This window comes from Macrobrachium nipponense, chromosome 2, assembly GCF_015104395.2.
Source record: "Macrobrachium nipponense isolate FS-2020 chromosome 2, ASM1510439v2, whole genome shotgun sequence".
Taxonomy (NCBI): domain Eukaryota; kingdom Metazoa; phylum Arthropoda; class Malacostraca; order Decapoda; family Palaemonidae; genus Macrobrachium; species Macrobrachium nipponense.
Genome location: NC_087201.1, coordinates 51,783,785 through 51,801,303, shown reverse-complemented (window position 1 = coordinate 51,801,303; position 17,519 = coordinate 51,783,785). Strand labels below are relative to the sequence as shown.

At 38.5% G+C, this 17,519-nt stretch overlaps 1 protein-coding gene and 1 long non-coding RNA gene across 2 annotated transcripts in view; one reads left to right on the top strand and one right to left on the bottom strand.

Annotated features, from left to right (window-relative positions):
• The window catches only part of LOC135220571 (uncharacterized), a 177,482-nt gene extending 170,180 nt beyond the window's left edge, over positions 1–7,302 (top strand). Inside the window, exon 3 of the long non-coding RNA XR_010315728.1 lies at positions 7,165–7,302. This is a non-coding gene — a long non-coding RNA (uncharacterized LOC135220571). The remainder of the gene's footprint in view (positions 1–7,164) is intronic.
• Positions 1–17,519, bottom strand: part of LOC135220570 (uncharacterized) — a 488,990-nt gene that overhangs the window by 96,755 nt on the left and 374,716 nt on the right. The gene's annotated exons all lie outside the window — the stretch shown is intronic.

Below are 17,519 nucleotides of genomic sequence, written 5' to 3'. Positions count from 1 at the left end.
GCACTTCCCGCCCTCTCATCACGCTGGGCACATAGTGGATGTCTATTCCTTTCCACGGGAAGATGGTATGCAGGGAAAACTTGAAAAACTTGAAGAAAAGTTGTGACAAAGCATCGAGAATTCAATTGAATATAGAATTTAGGCCAAAGGCCAAGCACTGGGACCTCGAAAACTGACAGTAAAAGGTTTGAACAGGAGGGAAACCTCGCAGTTGCACTATGAGTCAATTGTTAGGAGAGAGTGGAAAGTAATAGGAGAATGAATGGGAACTAACTTTCATAATTGGAAAATTTGTGTTATTAAATATACGCTTTTCTTACGACACCGTAATAAACACATAGTACAAACAACAGTGATATTTACGGTCGTGTTTCAAGATTAAAATAAAAAGGCAAGATGCCTGGAAATTTACTGCTAAAAAGAGAAATACGCTTGTGGAATCTTGAGTGAATTTTTAAGTAGAAACATTATTAGCAACTAATAATTTCAAAAGAATCAACTACAGTTGAACAGTTAACGATCATGTTTTTGAAACGAAACTAACTTTAGTAAGGTGATCTAATATTGAAAAAGATGTTTCACGCGTCCTTCAAAACCAAACCGAAAATGAAAGTAATAATCCTCTTGGATATATTTTTGTAACACTGAAATTTTGCTTATGGGAACAGTCTGAAGAAGTCTGCATTACACAGCAGATCACAACGCAATACATAAATCACACACATGTGTGTCTATATTATATATATATTATATATATATATATATAGATATATATGTGTGTGTGTGTGTGTGTGTGTGTGTGTGTGTGCATGTATGTATGTATGCTATGCGATGCTATGCTATGCTATGCTACCTTCCGAACCTGGATGCTATGGCCACTGTCGAATACCAAAATATCAACAACAGACGGATGCAACGTCGAGGAACCGTCCAGCAGTACCCAAGGCAATCATGACCCAACTAGGCATAAAAAACACTGCCTGCGGAAAGGAATTCCATTGCGAAACGAGATAAGCCGAATGACATGATGACTGTCGCGATAAAGGTGACGGAAAAAAAAAGAAGGAAGGCGAATCGTGCGTATAACCGTGATCCACACGTTGAAGTGGGCGTAAGAGGAGGGAGGCTTCAAGATCCGACGCGGCCTAACTTGGACGTGGGGTCGTGGGTAAAGAACAGCACAGGTATCAGATATACGTCAAGTGAAAGAAGTTGGAATCAGTGCTGAATGCTACAACTACATAAAAGATATGTATCCATACACAGTACACTATATACGCATATGCACTTACAATATGAACTGAATTTAACTGAATACAGAATTACGCCAAAGGTCAAACACTGGGACACAGAGGTCATTCAGCGCTGAAACGGTCATTGACAGTAAAAGGCCTGAAAGGAGTAACAGGAGGAAAACCTCGAAGCAGTTGCACTATGAATAAATTGGTAGGGGCGGGGAGGAAGTAAGATGTTAGAAAGAGAATATGAAAGAAGGTACAGTAAAAGGAACGAAAGAGGTTACAGCCGGGGGCCGAAAGCACGATGCAAAGAACCTTTTTGTAATGCTTACAGTGTACCACATAAGGTGACTGACGGTCCTATCAAGGTTTATAGATTATATGTACCTATAGACCTTGGGCCCTACCCCCCTACGGAGACTTACAATATTGTACCTATAAACAATTGATATTTATACGTAGATAGGTATGTCATTCTAAAAACCGTAATATCCTTTTAACTTCTGGAATTCTTCACACTTCCCAATTGTAATATCCAGTCGAGCGATTCTTAGTAACGCTGACACAACAGAAAGGGTTCGAATGTTAAATTTTTAAGCCTTCACTGAAGTGTTTGAAGGTGTCACCAGACCAGAATGGAATTTATTAATCATCTTCGTTTTTTGATTCAAGAATTGAGCCTCTGAAACGTGAATCTCATTGGCAGCCCATTTGTCGACTATAAAGGACCTTTATGATGAACTCCCGCTTTATTTCTGTAAGGGCGGAGAAAACCCGGCAATTATCAGTTGCTATAGACGGCTATGAAACAGAGAGAGAGAGAGAGAGAGAGAGAGAGAGAGAGAGAGAGAGAGAGAGAGAGAGAGAGAGAGAGGTACCATGTCAAAGGACAGCTGATTTGAGTCTGAATAAAGCGGAAGTATGGTAAAAGGTTGAATTTAGAGTAACCTTTTACACTTCTTTCTGTCGTAACAACCGCGATGGACGCCCAGAACGTAAGTTACAATTCGAAAAACGAACCGTTAAAGGATTTAACCGCTCTAATTTTAGAGTGACGGCTTGCTTTTATTTTTATTTTCGGCCATTTCACTTTATTAATTTGGAATTATGACTTTTCACTGTTACTTGGTATTCTCAAAACTTTTACAAGATTACTTATCAGTTCTGTATTGATTTTTCTCCGCCAATTACCCATCGACCTCTTTCGGAAACGTCTCTACGTCTCTTACGCAACTGGTCTCAATACCTTTCCATTCTCTCCCCTCCCTCTCATGTTTCCTTCCCAATTGCTTACTTAGACTTAAGGACCCCATACAGTGAACGATTGTATGAACGATTGCCTGCTATCGCGCACGTTTCTTCTAGAGATGATGCCATGTCTTCCCGAGACAAAATCTTTGCCTAGATTGAAATCAGTGCTGAGATCGTTCGGACTGTGTGTGTGTGTGTGTGTGTGTGTGTGTGTGTGTGTGTGTGTGTGTGTGTGTGTGTGTCGATAACGACAATCGTTCATACAATCGTTCAGTGTATATATATATATATATATATATATATATATATATATATATATATATATACACACCACTAAGACCTTTAGAGGTCTTAGTGTAATAAAATAAAATATTTCAAGTCCTGAAGTTCGTCTATGCTTAGTCTTCCAGGAATCTCAATTTCGCGAATGTTAACTAACATTCTAACTAACATGCTAACATGCCCATGTTGCTTCTGATGTTGATTTCATCTACACTGATTGGATAAGATATAAGATTTTTTTCTGCTAATCTCAATGCCTCCATCCCTATTCGTTTTGCATCCCTTTCCATAATGTTTATAGTGTAATCCGTCTGGCACCTGTGATTTACCATTCTCACTTAACTATTCCTTCACCTCATGCCACATATTTCTGCAGTATACTTCCATGCCATAAAAGAAAACAAGCCATTTGACTCCGATCTTCTTCGTTGTCTATAAACAATCACAGCCTATCAGTTCCACGCTGTGGCGTAAGTACTCTATCGTTCCTTCTCTCATATTAATCAGTGACTTGAGTTGTTAAAAGTTGAGATTTCTTTGAAACACCGCACAATATAAAGTCAAGTAAATTGCTAAATTGCTTTGAAGAGTTCATTAGTTGTTTGGCTAATAACTGATCTTTGCCGATGACTTCAACACAATAATTACATGAAGGAGAAGTCACAAACCTTATTCCCTCACGAAATACAATCTGTACGGATCATAAAAATGCCGTGATTTAATTGTGAATTAACGGGGCTTTAATGAAACCCCTTTCGAGTCAGTGGGAAAGGTTAGTTGCTTGGCCAGAGTACTGTGGTGCCAAGGCCTCCCCTTACTTGCAACGCAATGCTGAGAGCGTAAAAGACGACCTTGCTTAATAAGAGTCATGTGCTAAGTACAGAAAGTTGCACATTTTTATCAAGAGCAAGACTTGTCTAGAAATGTACACGCCGGCCTAAATAAAATGTACTCTACAGATATTCTTCGTTTCGTAAATATACAGATACATTCTTTGAATCAAGGCGTGTGTGAACATTAGATGGATCGTAGCTTTCAAAGTTTATGGACTAAATCAAGTTCACCTTTAAAATAAGAAGAATCAGTAAAATAAGAAGAATCAGTCATTTTGTTTGCCGAAGAGAGTGAGAGTGATTGAAACTGATGTATCTGTTAAAATGTTATTATTATTATTATTATATTATTATTATTATTATTATTATTATTATTATTATTTAGTATTATTATTATTACTATTATTATTATTATTCTTATTATTATTATTATTATTATTATTGGGTTAGTTATTCTTCTTATTATATTTATTTTGAATTATTATTATTGTAGTATTATTATTATAATGAAGCATCTCAAAAACGGGAATGTAGGGTGAATTGAAATTAAATCTGACAGTTTTGATGAAATGCACAACGGAAAGATGGAAATCTTCAGTGTTACAATGCTTAGAGGAATGCCACTTCAACTTGGGAAAGGGCCTTTTAGAAAAGAAAGCTAAGAAAAGAAGAGGAATTCGAAAGAGTGAAAGCATCCACTTAACCCACCAAACATAACTTGGTCCTTTTACAAAGACTGGCAGCACTTTTGAAATAAAACAGCAGGATGAAAGGACACTAACAATATAGCTCGCTAACACTAAGGTATAAAAGTCTACAACTCATATAATACTGATTATATGCTAACCATCTGGTGTTATTCATATTTCATTTACTTTGCTTAAGAATACTATTTAGTAAAAAAAATTAAATGTTGATCATTTGAGTTCGGGTGATCTCTTCCCTGGGATGCTGAAACTGGAATAACAGAGATAATTAAAGTTGAGACCTTTTTCTTTTGAAAATAAGATAAACAGTGTTCTACTGTGAAATCTCCCTCTCTAACAAACTACGATTCCCTCTCCTCTTCAAAAGCAGCGTGGCCCTTCAGGACGGGCATATTACGTTACGTATACATAGACAGAGACCAACTACGGCGTCGCTTACCAGAGGGTAATTAAAGCTCTAACTTTTCGACTGTGAAGCTGATCCATCATGTGAGGAAATCTATAAACAACTGCTAAATGATAAGCGGTGGTGGCTTAATGGGATCGTGGCATGGGGGTTCATGGGTCCAGGAGTTGGGGACTATTATGGGCACAGGCATGGAGGCCCAATGGGGGACAGACGTTTGTGGGGGGGGGGGGGGGGGGGGGGGGGGGGTGGGGGTTGGGGGGGGGGGGTTGTTGGAAACATCCACTAGGACCCTAGCTATTGTTCTTGACGTACACATCGCCCTTACATCCCCATACATCTTCTCTCACCATAAATACATCCTCGTCATTATCCCTCTCTCTCTCTCTCTCTCTCTCTCTCTCTCTCTCTCTCTCTCTCTCTCACGCACACAAATTGACCTACCCATATAATTATATCATCTCCCCCTCCAATCCACTCAACATTCAAAATGGCCCTTCCATCATTATATCTTCCACCTCAATCATCCGGGGTTTGACCGAAGCCGAGGGGAATGCGATAAAGCTCAATCTGGACGGTTTCATGTCTTATTTTCTTCATTACAAAGTCTAGCAAATACAGCTAATACCGAATAGAATTTAATTTTCCCTTGGCAAAACAATATTGACAAATTAAATTTCATTAATTGAACAAGTATATAATCTTGACTAAGTATGTTGAATTATATATATTTAGATACTTCCAAACAAGAAAAATTCATTCTGAATCTACAAGTAGCAATACGCTACAAATTCACACTTTACCACTTCTCGGTATCATGATTATATAAGAACAAAACACGTGAAAAATTGGTTTTCAAATGTGACACCGCAACAAAGACAAGAGGAAAAAAAAAACCGGGAGATGTGCTTTTGTTTCTGCAGTCCCTTCACAGAGATGCAATGTTGTTTTAGTGCTGCAAACAGTTATATCATTTCCATTTTCTTTCATTCTCATCATAATGCTGAATGACCCCCTGGATGAGTCCCAGCACTTGGCTTTTTGCCTAAATCACAAGTTCATTCCATTCCATTCGACTTCTCTCAAAGTTTCCTCATGAAGTGAGAACTGTGTAAATACCACTGACTTCTACCTCTTAGAACTGAGAATGTGTATGAGAGAGAGAGAGAGAGAGAGAGAGGGGGTTGCCACATTTAGCTTTTAACATGATACCTATCATTAATTAAAACAAAAATTTGCGAACTCACTATTTTAATTTTATAAATTATGAAAACGAGAGAGAGAGAGAGAGAGAGAGAGAGAGAGAGGAGAGAGAGAGAGAGAGAGAGAGAGATATTGACTGATTTAGCAAAGCTGTTCAACAACATCGATAAATAACCGACAATTATCTCTTCACAACAGTATAGTTCCAAAAGGGCCCCTTTCATCGAGTCCTATAATGAGGGTCCCTTTCAAGTCATGAATCCAGCTCTTTATGATCTCCTACATATTCTGCGTTGCCTTCCCTCATTAACTACGGTGACAAACAGTATCACAGGAAATAAGAAAAGACCTGCCTATTCCTCTTCTTTTTCTCTCTAACAATCCTTACGCTAGGAAAACGCAAAGGAACATATTACATTCATTAGGCTGTGCATCAAAGTTTTGGCAAGTAATCATTTACAATTTCTTTCTCTCTCTCTCTTTCTCTGCACTATGCCAGGTAAAACTTATTGAATTCTTTAGGATATATTAAATTTTTTCCAGGAACATAGGCTACACCATTCAAAGATAGCTTTGACAATATACAAATTAAAAATACATTTTCATTAAAAATGAATAAAATCTTTCAACTTGTCAAAATTTATGCTAAGCTCTGGATTTGAATCATACTATCACAGCCGTCACTTCCCAGGGAAGTTTGCATCTCTCTCTCTCTCTCTCTCTCTCTCTCTCTCTCTCTCTCTCTCTCTCTCTCTCTCTCTCTCTCTCTCATATATCTTTCATCACCTCTCACACCCAGCTGCCCTTTCCCCCTCTAATCCTAACACATCTCCCCTACTGAGGGCAAAGATAAAAAGAAGAGGAAAAAGAGATGATGCCACTGATTGGCAATATGACTTGACTGGAAGAGGATGGCCAACAGATTATCGCAAAGGGAAGTGACGATTTAGTCCAAACCTCTCTCTCTCTCTCTCTCTCTCTCTCTCTCTCTCTCTCTCTCTCTCTCTCTCGGGAGAAGCTTAAGGACTTGTCTGCAATGAGGCGATCTTCACTCACCCCTGCCCTTTAAACAATTGTCTTCTATATACACATTACACGATCTCTATATATAGATATATAATAGCTAGATATATATATATAGATATATTATATATATAGACATACATTTGTTATAGGTGATCGCCTTCATGGCGCTGACTTCTTTGAGACTGACCTTTTCATATTTTGATCTTTTCTACTTGCAGTCCCTCTTCACAGTTTTGCATTAAGGACACTCACGGGGCGTGGTTTCCATTTATTCAACTTGCAACGGTCCCATTTGGCCTTCGTCACCGGCTTTGCCAAGCAAGAAACTAAAGTTCAACTGTATCCAGCATTCCTATTACATTATCTAGCGGGGGTCAGTAAGGTAATTTTTTTTCCATTTCGGTATATTATTCTTTGTACAATGCTTAGTTCCTTAGAGGGGCTTACTTCACACACACGTATACGTACATTATATATATATATATATATATATATATATATATATATATATATATATAGATATATATATATATATATATATATATAAATAGAGCGTACTTCATTAACTACGATGCAGAGGGGAAGACAAGGCCGACTTTTGGCATACTCAAGCAGAATGGAAATATATCGTATGAATTCGCGAGAAGCTAAACTCCTAAACTTCCCTCTGAATGTGTGTATTATGATCCAACCGTGACATTTCAATACCAGCTCATTCCCATATCTCCCAGTATGCCCTTGATCGTAACACTTATGCCTACATCTATACTCATGTCAAAACCCATACTCATAATTATACCCAAAGTCATACCCTGCCGTAATAAAGCTCACTCCATTTGCAAACTTGCTTCAAAGTCGATCCTTGCTTAGCCAGAACGCCTGTCCCCACCAGCCGTACTTCCGCTATGCCCACAGTCAAACCTTTCTATTCCCATGACCATGTATAATAGTACATAAAACCTTAGTCCTTACCCAGTCAGACCCCTTCAGTCGGCCAGAGCTTCTTCGCTTCTTATTCGAATGCACAAGACAATGATTTCAATGACACCTCCTCATTAGCATACAGCATCTTCAATGGGCTATTATCGTGTACTTTATTCGAGTCATTTACGATTGCTGATCACCGAGATGAACTGCTGCATAAAGGCTGATAACGATGATTAGGTGTAGTATTCGGGCCACGTCACTGAATATTCAATTATCATACTTATTCTGCGTCGTAACTTTGCAGCAGAAGAATTGCCATCAATCAAGGAAATATCAGAAAGAAGCAACAACCACACACACAGAATATAATTAAATCACCTGCCAACAGTATGATTGCAAGTTCAATGAATTCTGAAAGTCGGACTATTAGGCCAAGCAGTGGGAAGCTTTCATCCACTCTGTGCTGTAAAACGAGAAAGAGTATATGTACTAAATTAAATTCAAGCCAATAAAGTAGCCAATGAAAGTTTATTGTAAAAGCCGACTGTTAACAAGTTACATTTGGTAATAAATACCAGAGGATGACTATGCGTATGTCCAGTAAGTGGTGCTGATAAAATTGTTTACAAGCCATTTCTTAATGGATGGTTGGCTGGCCTTCATTTTAAATATTGTCAGTTAAACTATCCCATCTAGCTTGCCGCTTTACTTAAACGTAAAATCTTCATACACGAAAAAAAACACAAATATCCTAAATTCACAGGTTTCATTTGCCATATTTTGAAGAGATTTTATCCATTTTCTATCCATTTTCCTGCAACAATAATAATTTAAAAAGGTACACTTGGAAAAATTATGCCTTAAAGTCTGTGGCTGATGCAATGATCAAAAAAGGTTTTGTAATAAGGCGACTCGTGGTAGTCTTTCGAAGTGTCTTGTTATGCCAGGATAGACCCTGACAAAGTCTAAACATGAATTGCCTCAAACATAGCTAAAACATATCTGAGGACACATTTGATTTTAGTCACTTAGCAGCAGCAGCAGAGAGAGAGGGAGAGAGAGAGAGAGAGTTTTATGAAGACAAGACTTCCTACTCCCTTGGCATGAATTGGACTTCCTCGTAAATGTTCTTTGTCTTGGAAAATATTGTTAAACAAGCTACTCTCAGTTAGCCTAGCAGATCCCACTTTGTGATTTTGAGTCGTAATATTATGTAAATAATAGTCGTGTCAGGTAGTATATGTCGATGCTAACACCAAATTAAACTTTTTCAGACCTCGCAAACGCCTTACAAGGAACCATATCATTCCTGAACTGTCACTTCCCACCAGTCTTCGGTCAAAAGAGCAGAAGACGAAGACGACGACAAGGAACCACGTAATAACATCTCGGAGGACTTCTTTCCCCCTTTGAACCTGGACAGAGCTGAAGCGGATGTTATATCTTTATACAGACGATGTGATGTTATTGAATTTAATATAGAATCTAGGCCAAAGGCCGATCATGGGACCTTGAGGTCATTCAGCGGAGAAGCTGAAACAGAAATTGACAGTAAAAGGTTTAAAAGGTGTAATTGGAGGAAAACCTCAAAGCAGTTGCACTATGAATCAATTTTTAGGAGAGGGTGGAAAGTAAGTTGGAAGAAAAAGACTATGAAAGAAGGTACAGTAAAAGGAATGAAATGAGTTGCAGCTATGGGCGAAGGGACGCTGCAAAGTAATGCCTACAATGCACCGAATGAGGTGCACTAACGGCACTACTCTTTTACGGGAATAAACCTCTTGAGGATCTTCTCTCTGTGAACCTGGAAAGAGCTGAAGCTGATGTGAAATCTTTGTAGAGACGATGTAATGTTATTGAGACAAAGGTAAAAATAAATAAATAAATCAGAAGCTGCATTTCGGTACCAAGTATGCAAAGCAATGACAGATAAGTGAAGTAAGTTCATTCACATCAAGGTTGGGTCTTCTCTAGACCCAGATTTAGAGATACTGAAGTAATCTTATTCACATGCATGTTCTTTCAACTGTTATCTGTTTGCGCGTAAACACATCGGTAAATATACATTTTTTTTTTCCAAATTGAATGCTACGTTGCTAAGATATGCCAGGGTACCTGGTTGAGGGCCGTCCCGCTGACCTCATAATAAAAACAGACAAAATCGACGCACCTCATTCATGTGACAGGCAAGTCAGTGAGGCGAGTAGCCATCTACCCAAACCAAGTAAACTTCAAGTATAATTAAATGAAAAAGAATATTTCGTTTTCCTAAAAGATATTTGCGGAGCATTACACTGGTCCCCTGAAGCACTTGGTACATGGCTTCAGAGTACTTTCTCTCTCTCTCTCTCTCTCTCTCCTTCTTCTTCTTGCAGCTTCCAGACGAAACTCACAGCAACGCACCCTTTGTACTCTCGGATAATCTCCACCGAACTCCGGCCGCCCGCCACCCCTCGCGCAAAAAGAAAAAAAAAGAAAGAAAGAAAAAAACTGCATTGACCCTAAACTGACCCATGGCATCCTCCACTTGGCTTCCCGTAACCTTGCCACCCAAAGCTTTCGTTGGTGGACATGCAGGCAACAAAGTTGATTGATACTGAAAGAATAAATAACCATTAAAAAGTCACCGTAGTGATTCCTACCGTGGCCAATTCATCTCCAGCAGACCAAATTTGTTGCATAAAGGACAATAAACCTGGTATCTCAGTGTCGACTCGCAACTTATTTTTGACATTTTGCCATTATGTAAAATACGGTGTATGTAATGAAGGCTCATATATATATATATATATATATATATATATATATATATATATATATATATATATATATATAGTGTGTTGCATGCAGGTTCGAATCCTGCTATCGGGCACAAAATTACTGCATATTCTTGCATTTGGATCTAAGGCTTTGTAGTGACAAGCGTATCCAAAAATAGTGGGCATTTTGGTTACATATATATATATATATATATATATATATATATATATATATATATATCTATATATATAACATATATCTATATATATATATATATATATATTATATACAATACACATACATACGTACGTATATTACATATACATATAATACTATAAAAAAAAATCGTTAAACACCGAATTCACTATATCCGAGGAAATTACTACATCCAATGAGAATTATAATACATAATTCCATCTGCCCGCCCAAGATTCGAACCTGTGACTTTGGTCAGTCGACTTGGACTGTTTATCAAGAGTCTGATTTTCATCTCTACAATGAAATCAATATAAACTTTATTTTTTGTACAAACGCGAGGAACGCTCAAGATCATCCAGAAAAAGCGACTTCTACACGACACGCTTCACCGACGCCATAACAGCTTCGCAGAGGAAAAGCGCCAACCCCAGGTAAATCCAGGAAGACAAGTCAGGTAGGTTTCTTTCAGGGGTTTGGGGAGTTGGGGGGTTTAGGTGGTGGGTCGGAGGTGCAGGCAATGGGAGATGAGAGAGAGCGTTTGTGTTTGGGATACCTGAGTTGCCAACTTGCCACCGCAAGGGGCACGGTCACGGAGCTGCCATTTCATGATCAAGACGTAATATTTATTTGGAATGTTTGCGCTGCTATACTGCTTTTTTTCCTCTTTTTTATACATATTAATAATACTATGCTATGTTCATATTCTCACTCAGTGTGCTGAACTACGGTAAAATGATGGTAGCGATGAATTAAAAATTAAAATGCTGAACAAATTTACCCATAAATGTAAAACTTTAACTGGCATACTTTAACAATGCTGAGAAATTTATTCATGTTAACATCGTCTGGAAATAACAGAAAATCATAACTTTACAAAAACTCTTAATACAAAACAATAGGTAATACAAAACTTGATACCTCGGGTGGCAACACTAAACCAGACGGCGTTGGAGGAGGAGGGAGAAGTGGAGGAGTCACACAGGTAGGTAGGTAGGTTTTGGGGGCGGAGAGAGAGAGAGAGAGAGTTTGGCCGGAGAGAGAGAGGAGAGAGAGAGAGAGAGAGAGAGAGAGAGAGAGAGAGAGGAGGTGGTTGGATTGTCTACGAAGGAGTGGCAGGGGATCCAGGGAAGGGGTGTTGGAGCAGCGGGGAGGGTGATTTTGGGGGTCACGTTTACTACGACGCTGGAAGTTGTAGTGTGTGTGTGTGTGTGTGTGTGTGTGTGTGTGTGTGTGGGTGTGTGTGTGGGTTGGGGGGATGGGGGGAGGGGGATGGCGGTGGTTGTAAGCGAAGGGACAAGAAAGAAAGCCTCACCCTGACTCCACTGACATCGGATTTGTAGTTTATGACGTAAAAAAAAAAAAGACTTCAACAGAATTCCAAATAAGTTACTGATTTACTTTGTTCACTGAGAGAGAAACAATCTCGAATGTGCTTCCTTCCCAGACAGAATCGCTTAATATCATTAGGATTTCAGGATATTTATATTTTTTCTTGTATTTTAACGTTTCAGTTCGAAAAAAGCTGTATTTTGTAACAACTGACGACCCTTAAACACCAAGAACTGTTCCACTTTCTAGCTGAAGGGAAACTGTCGCAACGAATGTGTCCTCGACATCTAAATTCAAACATTGTGATACTTTTCCTCACGGCCGCTTATCCTGCAAGAGCTTAATAAAGACACAATGAACGTTGAGATTTCGATACTAATGGATATAAATGTCAACTGCAAATTTTATTTTAATACATCAGTTCCTACGAACGCAGCAGAGGATCATTGTTTTCTATTCTCGTGAGCCACCCCTGATGTGGGGAATGGTTTATTGGTGGAAAAAAAAATACTACACACACACACAGTGAGGTAACCTTCACCACCCTATTATTCTAACATACGAGAGAGAGAGAGAGAGAGAGAGAGAGAGAGAGAGAGAGAGAGAGAGGGGTTGCTATGACGACGCCGAAGTTTGTGGTTTTTTACGACATTTTTCCACTCCACCCCCCCCCCCCCCCCCCCCAACACTTCTAATCCCGAAAAATACGAAGTTGCCTACATGACTCCAGTGAGCATCACAACTGCCACCTTCAAATATTAATAAAAATAAAACCGATGATGAAATCAGCATACTCTGGCTGGGTATAGTTACGATTCTAATAGGAATATCAAAACAAAAATCCTTCTTCTAAGAACACAACTGCTGCTCGCAATATACTAACGATCATAACAACGACCATACGGGAACGTCAATAAGAGGCAAAATCCTTCATCTCAATAAAGGTAAATAAATGAAGAATGAAAGGAGGAAAAAAAAGTAAAGCTCAAGTAAAATAAGACATGGCGTGATGACTACAAACACCAAATACGTTTCTTTATATTATTATAAGCGGAAAAGACATCCGTGGGAGAAGTCAAGATCTCAAAGTTAAAAATATGAATGAGAGAAATTTGTTGAAATTCAAGGGCGAAGAATCGAGCAATACTCTTGTCATAATCCTTGGCAAAATACTGCGCTCTTCGGAACAAGAAGGTGAATATGCAATAATAAGTTTGGGAAAATTCTATATCACTGAAACATACTGACGGCATTATTTAAACAAAAATGACATTTCTAGTGAAAAATAATCTATAGTTTCGTATAACAGATACACACACATTATATATATAATAATGAGTAATGTGTGTTTGTCTGTGTGCATACACACGCTATCGCATTTATACAAATTAAAATAAATTGAAAATGATCACGTTAAACGGATGCATCACCTGTTACTCGACAACCGCAAGCAACTTAAAGTCATTCACTTCTGACCTCAAAGGAAAACGTGAAAACAAGAATAGGACCTGCCCCAAAGCTCTCCGTTCTTAATGAATTATTCTTCCTAAGAAATACTGGCTTGGATCCCAAATGAAAATATTGCAAATTAAATAAACCACACACACACACACACACACACACACACACACACACACACACACAGTAAAGACGTTAACAGTGAGTCAGCATTTTTTATCATTCGATTTTTTTTTTTTTTTTTTTTTTTTTTTTTATGGTTAGTATCTTCCAGAGTCATCTCTGGTCACCGAAAGGATGCCAGTCCTTCTCACATCATACACCCTTCCTCAGAGATAGGCATCCACAGGGAGGCATATCTAATGGAGATGACGCTGAGAGAGGGGAGGGAGATGAGGGCTCTCGAGAACATGAGGAGGGCAATGAATATCCTATTTGAGAATGGACGTACCCTATGTAGAGTTCGAGTACAACGGGTCACACACAGAGAGAGAGAGAGAGAGAGAGAGAGAGACGCTGTCTTAGTAATTTTCTTGATATGTCCTACAAAATAAATCAGTATTATTTCTGAAGACTAGGACCATGCTTTAACTTCTCTAGGTCAGTCTCCTCTTTTCCTCCTTTGTTTTTCCCCCAGAGCTGATTTCGTTGTAATTATGGTGATGAGAAAAAAAAAATGGGAACTGGGTAAGCATGACAGCCATTGTAATGAGCCTTTGGACTGTGGGAACAGACTTCTAAGATTTCCCACACCCACCATCGAACCGACCCCCCCCCCCCCCCAATTTACCATAACTCCCCACACCCATCTATAGTCACGTCCCCGTTACCACGATCATCGTCGTCATCCCCAGCACGATCACTCTTCTTCTTCTTCTTCTTCTCTCATTCATCTTCTTCCTCCAAAAATATCACAGGAATAGAGATCATTATCGTTTTCAATTTCAAACTGCTGTTTACGGCGCAATAGTCGACTATGTTCCGCTGCTAAATGATATGCGAGGTTAATGAGGAGACCTCTCGTATCTTATCTTCGCTAACATGTACACAACATTCTGAGAGGTCATGAATAAAGGGATATATGTCATTCTTATTTGAAAAAACCCCGCTGAATTTTTATAAGCTTATTAATTTTCTTGCTGATTAATTGGGCCTATTATATTATATATATTGTATTACATTATAGGCATGAAAATTAATAAGAAAAATTAAATAGGCTAATAAAAATAAGAGTGGTGTTCAAATTACAATTACAACGTATCTTAGACTTGCTCAGCAATGACAAAACTGGTATGTAAGTTACAAACTCGAAATTTTCGGTGTGATCGGTTTCCATGTTGAGTGAACATAGTAATGACAACCAAACATTCTTACAGGATCATTGAAACCTTGAGTGCTTTAGTGTGAAGGAACGTGGCGTTGCGGACCACAAAATTTTAATGTAAAGTTTATCCCGAACCACTCGAGTGTATGAAAAGAATTCAGATATCATCATGTATCCTGGTGTCATTTGCAGTCACGTTACACCACCACCTGGGAGCAATGATGGTCTAGAAGCACGAGTCTGGCGTGACAGTGTGGCAGAGCAGCTGCTGTGAATTCACTCGCGAATTTCAGTCTAAATTCAGTTATGGAAAAAGAGACGGTGTATCAAGTGCTTTGTTGGAAAGAACTTCAGTCTCACTGTAACAGTAAGGTAGTCTGTTTAAGGAACTAGGCTCGTGGTCTTGTGATGAACAAACGTTACTCCTTGTCATAGAACCAAAAAGGTAGAAATTCATGGATGGCACAGCTGTTCTAAATACAATGAATGATTTTTTTTGCAAGTGAAAAAGAGGTGACAAGCATTTAATAAAAATATGGACTAAAGGAGGTGATACATATGCCCTGAATCGAAAGTTCCAATAAACGATCAGCTACGATGAATAAAGTACTGTGATGTTTAAAACAAACAAACAATGCAGAACATAAAATGCGCACCAAAGTTCACAAACGCACAGGCTGATGAATGATGACACAACAACAACTAAAAACAGAGATTGCTCTTCGAACGAAAACGGCCTACAGACAGACGCCACCAACACTGAAAAGACGAGACATGAAACAGACCCTGAAAATACGTAATTAAATTATTCTTAATTTCGACTTCCGTGCTTCTGCAACGGAAACTAACGTCATTATATGCTTACTTTCGAAGATGTAACAATTATCTCTAATGACACCAACCCACTGCCTTCGTCGTCATCTATTACAAATAAGATGACGGCACAACTCGTTAAGAAATTTGAGAAAATGTTAATAACGATGGTTTGGAAGATTGTAAATTGTGATCAACAAGTTCGTAGGCATATTAGCATGGCAGGAAACAAGTTCAACATATAAGTAAATAATAAAAAAGGGAAAACTAAAAAAGCATTTATAACTGTAGTACGTTGTTCATTCTAAGAATATGCAATTCGAAAATGAACCCGAGTTAACATTAATCATACCCCGTACGGGAGTAGCGCCGTCAGTGGACCTCATGCGTTGCACTGCAGGCATTACTTAAGGTTCTTTGCAGCGTGACCTCGGCCCCTAGCTGCAACCACTTTCGTTCCTTTTACTGTGCCTCCTTTCATGTTCTCTTTCTTCATCTTACTTCCCACCCTCTGCTAACAATTAATTCATAGTGCAACTGCCTTGAGGTTTTCCTCCTGTTACACCTTCCATACCTCTTACTGCCAATTCCCATATCAGCACTGAATGACCTCAGAGGTCCCAGTGCTTGGCCTTTGGCCCAAATTCTATAGTCAACTCAACCTACATGACTTGGAATAGAGAGGCTCGACTCGGTCTCAGTACAAAACAAGTAAAACTTGCGCCGAAGAAAGGAGTTTTCTGTACAGCGTATAATGCTATATGAGGCTTGGCCCATGAAACTTTCAGCCACGGAAGTGGTGGACTGTCCTACAACGGTGACAGACGCACGATCATGGCTAACCTTAAATGAAACTAAAACTACGGGGGATATAGGACTGCCATTCGGTATATTTAACGATTGGAGGGTGAATGATCAACATACCAATTTGCAGTCCTCTAGCCTCAGTAGTTTTTGAGATCTGAGGACGGAGAGAAAAATTGCGGACGGACAGACAAATACCCATCTCAATAGTTTTCTTTAACAGATAACCAGAAATATCATACTCAACTTATCACAACAAGTAAAACTCCATTTTTTTTATTATTCTAATTTGGCGACAATTTCTTTTAAAATACTTTCTATCTCATATTCTCTCTATTGAATTTCCAGAGACAAGTTTCACAAAAAAATAAAAAAAAAATAAAAAAAAATGTCGGCCGTGTGTGAGATTCACTACAGGAATAGCTGACGCAAGTCTTCCATAATTACGTTTTATTACGTTCTTGCATGTGTATTTACAATTTGATTGAATATTTCAAATTGCGGTATGCTGGTCTCGCCGGAATATAAATGCAGCACGGAAGAAATGCTGGCCATGCTACAATTTCTTGAAGAAAATGCTCTTAGAATTTTCTAGTTCATGACGAAACTGCAGGAATCCATAGCGCAAACTAACATAAAACAAAAAGAGGTAACTGGAAAAGCCCGGAGACCAGAATGGAATAGATTTTTATCAGAGCTAACTAATGATGATATGAAAAACACGAAAACCTCCACATTCCATTTGCAATTTAGGTTAAAAAAGAAGGTACATTTCCTCAGTGATACTGAATTGTTAAATGGGGTTGCTTTTACGTATCAAGAAATAAAAATAAGGAGAGAAGACTCTGAAATTCCATCAAAATGTTTAAAGTATTTAAATAAATGGGATTACATAAAATTGGAATTTTCATTAGAATATAAATAGACCTTAGACAAGTAGTGGCCACAGTTTCCATAAAA